This window comes from Amblyraja radiata, chromosome 4, assembly GCF_010909765.2.
Source record: "Amblyraja radiata isolate CabotCenter1 chromosome 4, sAmbRad1.1.pri, whole genome shotgun sequence".
Classification (NCBI taxonomy): domain Eukaryota; kingdom Metazoa; phylum Chordata; class Chondrichthyes; order Rajiformes; family Rajidae; genus Amblyraja; species Amblyraja radiata.
In genome coordinates, this window is record NC_045959.1 from 15268106 (window position 1) to 15276459 (window position 8354).

The following is an 8354-nucleotide window of genomic DNA, read 5'->3' on the forward strand; positions in this document are numbered from 1 at the left end:
CCTAATTCTGCTCCTATCACTTATGATCTTATGAAAAGATTTACAATCCTAATAGAAGAACCTTCAGTAATCCAAAGCTCACTCCCTCTTTGCTCACATCTCATTTCTTAATGTAGAATTTTATTTCCCTAAAGATATTTGGGCAGCACAGTGGCGCACTTAGTGGAGCTACTGTCTCAGAGTGCCAGTGACCCGGGTTCAATCCTTACTTCAGGTGAGGTCTGTGTGGAGTCTTACATTCTCTCTGTGACCAGGTAGGTTTCATCTGGGTCGGTTTCCTCCCACCTGCCAAAGCCATACGGGTTTGTAGGTTTTATATTGAGAATAGTGCACAGTCAGAATGCACGCAAGTAAATATTAGTGACTGCAGCCTTTTGATTGCCAACATGCTTTCCTTTGTAAGGACGAAGACTTACAATTTCAGCATTAATGTATCATCTGGATTGTTGTTTTAATGGGACAAATTCCATGCTTGGCTGAAGGACTTTAATGCATAACACAAAGTAATTGGGCCTGTGTAGTCACTAATTGGTAGTGACAAATGAATGTCAGGCCTCTCTCCATAGGAAGCCGAGGACAAAAATAAAAGGAATGTGATTTCTTCAGCCATTCCTGCAAACAACTTTACTGCTGTTTCACAAACTGCTGTCATAGAAACATAGAAACATAGAAAATAGGTGCAGGAGTAGGCCATTCGGCCCTTCGAGCCTGCACCGCCATTCAATATGATCATGGCTGATCATCCAACTCAGTATCCTGTACCTGCCTTCTCTCCATACCCCCTGATCCCTTTAGCCACAAGGGCCACATCGAACTCCCTCTTAAACATAGCCAGTGAACTGGCCTCAACTACCTTCTGTGGCAGAGAATTCCAGAGATTCACCACTCTCTGTGTGAAAAATGTTTTCCTCATCTCGGCCCTAAAAGATTTCCCCCTTATCCTTAAACTGTGACCCCTTGTTCTGGACTTCCCCAACATCGGGAATAATCTTCCTGCATCTAGCCTGTCCAACCCCTTAAGAATTTTGTACGTTTCTATAAGATCCCCCCTCAATCTTCTAAATTCTAGCATGTACAATCCGAGCCTATCCAGTCTTTCTTCATATGAAAGTCCTGACATCCCAGGAATCAGTCTGGTGAACCTTCTCTGTACGCCCTCTATGACAAGAATGTCTTTCCTCAGATTAGGAGACCAAAACTGTACGCAATACTCCAGGTGGGGTCTCACCAAGACCCTGTACAACTGCAGTAGAACCTCCCTGCTCCTATACTCAAATCCTTTTGCTATGAATGCTAACATACCATTCGCTTTCTTCACTGCCTACTGCACCTGCATGCCTACTTTTAATGACTGGTGTACCATGACATCCAGGTCTCGTTGCATCTCCCCTTTTCCTAATCGGCCACCATTCAGATAATAGTCTACTTTCCTGTTTTTGCCACCAAAGTGGATAACCTCACATTTATCCACATTATACTGCATCTGCCATGCATTTGCCCATTCACCCAACCTATCCAAGTCACCTTGCAGCCTCCTAGCATCCTCCTCACAGCTAACACTGCCCCCCAGCTTTGTGTCATCCGCAAACTTGGAGATGTTGCATTCAATTCCCTCGTCCAAATCATTAATATATATTGTAAATAGCTGGGGTCCCAGCACTGAGCCTTGCGGTACCCCACTAGTCACTGCCTGCCATTGTGAAAAGGACCCATTTACTCCTACTCTTTGCTTCCTGTCTGCCAGCCAGTTCTCTATCCACATCAATACTGAACCCCCAATACCATGTGCTTTAAGTTTGTATACTAATCTCTTATGTGGGACCTTGTCGAAAGCCTTCTGAAAGTCCAGATATAACACATCCACTGGTTCTCCCTTATCCACTCTACTAGTTACAGTTGTCAATGGAGAGTGACAAAAAAATGGTTGTTTGCAGGTTGTGATCAAAATGATGCACAACTTTAATAACATGGCACATAGGGTGGCACGGTGGCGCAGTAGTAGATGCCAGATACTCAGGGTTGTCCTGACAATGGGTGCTGTCTATCTATATGAAGTGTGTACATTCTCCCCATGGGTGTTACCTCCCACTCTCCAAAGACATACAGGTTTGTCTATATGTTAATTGGCTGGGTAGTGTCAGTGTGCGGGGATCGCTGGTCGGCGTGGTTTCAGTGGGCCGAAGGGCCTGTTTCCGCACTGTATCTCTAAACTAAGGTAAACCAAACTTGATAGGGCTCCAGTAACTCAGTGTCAATTAACCCTAACTGGTGCAACAACTGTTAAACTGTTAAATAATAGGGAAGGGGTTTTAGAAGTACAGACACTATTCCTTAATTACTAGCTGAAGTGAAGAATGAAACAGTTGGCCAATTGAGGCTCAGTTTCAAAGGTATAGAAAGTTCAAACACATGCACTCACATATTCTCTCCTTGGAGGCAACAGTTTGTTCTAGCCTTGCTGAATATTGTAATGCAAATCATTTCCCTCATTTCTCATATTGTACACCATGTATGGCAAGCAGGATTTGAACAGCTGGGTTTTTGCAAAGGTGATGCAAAACTGGGTGGAATAACAAGTTTTAAAACAACCCCTGCTTACTGCTAAATTAAGTGAAGCTACCTCAGTTAATTAATCTATAGAATAAGCAAACTCATTGCTTTTCAGAAATATAAACACAATGGCAATGGAAATATTCCTTCATTTTCATACATCATAGGATATATGGCTGAACAATGATCTATAAATAGGGAGTGATGCTACTGAAGCTAAAGCTGACAACATTCATATTTGGTATAATAATATGCATGTAATTTTCATGTCATTCAAATGCAAACCAATGACCATCCCCGGCTGCAGTTTTGCCAAAACACCTCCCCCTATATTTAATAATATTGCCATCACCAAAGCCCTCTGCAACAACATCTCTGGGTCACCATTAACCGTGAGCCCTATAGGACTACCAATGTACAGTAGACAAAAAATGCTGGAGAAACTCAGCGGGTGAGGCAGCATCTATGGAGAGAAGGAAACGGTGACACTTCAGGTCAGAACCCTTCGGCAAACGTCTCTCCATAGATGCTGCCTCACTCCAACATTTTTTTGTCTATCAATGTACAGTAAATACATCCGAGAAGATCAGAAGCTAGGTGTTTGTAGCTCCCATCCTACACCACAACACGCTAACTACTTATTACATTAATATTCCATGTCAGTCAACTATTTGCATGCATGATTTGCCATGTTTATGCCTGGATGGGTGCAATTGCAGAAATGCAGTCGGATGGCTTGACACTAACCAGAGCATGCAATCTGTTATGTTGTCAAGACAGCACAGAAACAGGCACTTCATATTATCATTCTTAGTGCTGGGTCAAAGTTCTGGAGCTCTTCTATTGAGACCCTTCACCACACAGACTGCAGCAGTTAATGAAGGTGGTGCATCAAAGCTGAGGATAACGAGTAAGAGGCAACAATGATTTGAATAGTTGGGTGCAGAGGGTGCAGAGAAAATTTTAAAGGATGTTGCCAGGATCCGAGGGTCTGAGCTCCAGAGAGAGGTTGGGCAGGCTGGGACTCTATTCCCTGGAGCGCAGGAGGATGTGAGGTGATCTTATAGAGGTGTATAAAATCATGAGAGGAATAGATCGGTTGGAAGCACAGAGACTCTTGCCCTGAGTGGGGGGATCGAGAACCAGGGGGCATAGATTTAAGGTAAAGGGGGAAAGATTTTCTAGGAATCTGAGGGGTAACTTTTTTTACATGAAAGGGTTGTGAGTGTAAGGAACAAGCTGTCGGAGGAGGTAGTTGAGGCAAGGACGATCGCAACACTTGAGAAGCAGGTACATAGATAGGACAGGTTTGGAGGGATATGGGCCAAATGTAGGCAAGTGCGACCAGTATAGATGGGACATGTTGGTCAGTGTGGGCAAGTTGGGCCGAAGGACCTGTTTCCACACTGTTTTACTCTATAACTCTATGAATCTATGAGAGCAATATCTTTTCCACTCATCCATTGATTAGGGTCAGGTATTGTATCAATTATTGTTAATGTGCATCGTTTCCAACAAAGCACGTTTAGAGTCATGGAGATGTTCTGCAAAGAAGGGCACCCATTGGCCCACCATGGCCATCTGCACAAATCTTATTTGCTTGTATTGGACCAATATCCTTCTACGCCTCAGGGCAGACAATGAATGGGTTAAAGTAGACAGTGGGCTGATGCAGATCCTAAGATGATCCACAAGGCTGGGTGAGGTGACTCACCAAAACCTGGTTGAAACTGGATCATACCAGTCTCAGTTACCAGTTGCAAATGCAGTATAAGTGACCTTAAGTCAACCCATGCCTAGATACTGCCTAGCAGCAACCACATAGATTCCAGGGGGGGTGGGGGAGATTTAGCATTGTACGTATATGGTAAAACAGAACTACTCACAGTTCTTATAGCGACAGTATGGAAAATGGGTGCAGGAGGAGGCCATTTGGCCCTTCGAGCCTGCACCGCCATTCATTCTGATCATGGCTGATTATTCACAATCAGTAACCTGTGCCTGCCTTCTCCCCATATCCTTTGATTCCGCTAGTCCCTAGAGCTCTTTTAAATTCATCCAATAATTTGGCCTCCACTGCCTCCTGTGGCAGAGAATTCCACAAATTCACAACTCCCTGGGTGAAGAAGTTTTTTCTCATCTCAGTTTTAAATGACCTCCCCTTTATTCTTAGTCTGTGGTCCCTGGTTCTGGACTTCCCCAACATTGGGAACATTTTTCCTGCATCTAGCTTGTCCAGTCCTTTTATAATTTTATACGTTTCTATAAGATCAACTCTCATCCTTCTAAATTCCAGTGAATACAAGCCCACTCTTTCCAATCTTTCCTCATATGACAGTCCTGCCATCCCAGGGATTAACCTTGTAAACCTATGTTGCACTGCCTCAACAGCAAGGATGTCCTTCCTCAAATTAGGAGACTAAAACTGCACACAATACTCCAGATGGTCTCGCCAGGGCCCTGTACAACTGCAGTAGGACCTCTTTACTCCTATACTCAAATCCATTCGTTAAGAAGGCCAATGTGCCATTAGTTTTCTTCACTGCCTGCTGTACCTGCATGTTTACTTTCAGTGCATGGTGTACATGGACACCCAGGTCTCGTTGCACTTCCCTTTTTCCTAGTCTGACACCATTGAGATAATAATCTGCCTCCTTGTTCTTGCCACCAAAGTGGATCACCTCACATTTATCTACATTATACTGCACAGCATGGTTAACATGAATTCCTTTATCTTCTGTACTCACGGCGCAAGCTTGGTAGAGATAAGGTGGGGCCTGGGGGGATGTAGATAAGGTGTAGTATTAAAAAATCAGTATGTTTTGTATGGAGCATCAGTGTTAGGACAGGAAGCATTTGCCCTAGGACGGTGTCTCTCAAGATGGTTCATTTTATAATAAAGAGAGTTTGTTCTGTAAGTAAACCTTGTACACCATGCCATTTTTCTCCCCATATATACTTGCTATTTAAGTGCCTGTCTAAATCCTTCATAAACATGGGGATTGTGTCTCATTTGACCACCTCCTCCAGCAGTCATTACAGATATCGACCATTCCCTGTATGAAATAACTTTCTCCTCCGACCCCCTTCCTCTCACTTTAACTATATGCCGTTTTGTTTTTGATACCAGTACCATGGGAGAAAATATTTGAACTAACCTCTATCTACATCATTTATAATCATATATACTACCATCCTATCACCCCTCAGCCTCCTTTGTTCCAGAAAAAAAAAGCCCAATCTATCTAAATTCTCCTCATAACTAAATTACTCCAATCCAGGCAGCACCACGATGATCCCCTGTGCACTCTCTAATTTGTAAATGTCCTCTAAAACCTCAAAGGCACTTAATTTAATCCTCACAGACTGGAGAGTAGTAAGGAGTAATATATGTTTACAAGGGTTCACAGTTTAAGGAGTAAGGAGTAATATATGTTAACAACAGTAATATATGTTAACACATGTAATATATGGTTAACACAGTAAGGAGTAATGTCAGGTTGGAGGCCAGTGACTAGTGGGGTGCCACAGGGATCTGTGTTGGTCATGTACATCAATGATCTGGATGATGGTGTGGTAAATTGGATTAGTAAGTATGCAGATGATACTAAGATAGGTGGGGTTGTGGATAATGAAGTAGATTTTCAAAGTCTACAGAGAAATTTATGCCAGTTGGAAGAGTGGGCTGAAAGATGGCAGATGGAGTTTAATGCTGATAAGTGTGAGGTGCTACATCTTGGCAGGACAAATCAAAATAGGACGTACATGGTAAATGGTAGGGAATTGAAGAATGCAGGTGAACAGAGGGATCTGGGAATAACTGTGCACAATTCCCTGAAAGTGGAATCTCATGTAGATAGGGTGGTAAAGAAAGCTTTTGGTGTGCTGGCCTTTATAAATCAGAGCATTGAGTATAGAAGTTGGGATGTAATGTTAAAATTGTACAAGGCATTGGTGAGGCCAATTCTGGAGTATGGTGTACAATTTTGGTCGCCTAATTATAGGAAGGATGTCAACAAAATAGAGAGTACAGAGGAGATTTACTAGAATGTTGCCTGGGTTTCAGCAACTAAGTTACAGAGAAAGGTTGAACAAGTTAGGGCTTTATTCTTTGGAGCGCAGAAGGTTAAGGGGGGACTTGATAGAGGTCTTTAAAATGATGAGAGGGATAGACAGAGTTGACGTGGATAAGCTTTTCCCACTGAGAGTAGGGAAGATTCAAACAAGGGGACATGACTTGAGAATTAAGGGACTGAAGTTTGGGGTAACATGAGGGGGAACTTCTTTACTCAGAGAGTGGTGGCTGTGTGGAATGAGCTTCCAGTGAAGGTGGTGGAGGCAGGTTCGTTTTTATCATTTAAAAATAAATTGGATAGTTATATGGACGGGAAAGGAATGGAGGGTTATGGTCTGAGCGCAGGTATATGGGACTAGGGGAGAATACGTGTTCGGCACGGACTAGAAGGGTCGAGATGGCCTGTTCCGTGCTGTAATTGTTATATGGTTATATGGTTATATAATGTATGTTAACAAGGGGTCACAGTTTAAGGATAAGGGGGAAATCTTTTAGGACCGAGATGAGGAAAACATTTTTCACACAGAGAGTGGTGAATCTCTGGAATTCTCTGCCACAGAAGGTAGTTGAGGCCAGTTCATTGGCTATATATAAGAGGGAGTTAGATGTGGCCCTTGTGGCTAAAGGGATCAGGGGGTATGGAGAGAAGGCAGGTACAGGATACTGAGTTGGATGATCAGCCATGATCATATTGAATGGTGGTGCAGGCTCGAAGGGCCGAATGGCCTACTCCTGCACCTATTTTATATGTTTCTATGTTTCTATGTTAGACCAGAAGGTATAGCTTCATGGTATGAGGTGCAATGTTTAAAGGAGATGTGTGGGACAAGTTGTTTACACAGAGAGTGGTGTATGCCCGGAATGTGCTGACAGGAGTGGTGATGGAGGCATATACAATTGTGATGTCTATGATGCTTATAGAAGGCACATAAATATGCATGGAATGACAAATGGGATTAGTTTATCTTTGCAATATGTTCAACACAGATATTGTTTGCCGAAGAGCCTGTACTGTTCAGTTTTCTAAATTCTATGTAGCATAACCTGTCTGATAAGTATTCAAATAAAATTAATGGAATGAAAATCATATGTGTTTTTTAATTAATTCCATAGGATACTGACAAAGTGTAAAAGCTCAACACCATGCTTCAGAATTAAAGAGAATTAGAAAATATACAAAAAATAAATTAATTGCGTCAAAACATTGATTCCACTTTGAACAGGATGAAAAGAAAGTTTATGGAATTGAAATGCTTGTATGTAACACAATTTTGTTTCAATTACCAATATTAACTAAATATTGACTAAAACTTCCCCTCCTAAGATTGACCAACTTTGAAATCTAGCATTGCACACATACATGGCCAATTCAGTCATCTCCAATTATTTTAGTCAATGTTTCATATCTCAAACTTCAGCCAAGGAATGAGTGAGACAATGGCTCTGAAAAGTTCACAGCTAAACTTTTATTTTCTACAGTCTGAAGTCTCTTGAGATGAATCATGAAACTACCTTTACTTTACATGGTAATTAAAACATTTACAGCTGTAAATGTGACAAATTCTTGCCCATTTGGTGGAGTGTCATTTCAAAGAACTGACACTTGAAATTTGTTGCTGCACAAAAACAATTATAATGTTTCTTCTAATTATCTATTTCTCAATGGTTTTAAATTTGAAGATGAAATTAAAGTGGGTGGAATCCTAGATAGCGAAGATGGTAATCAACA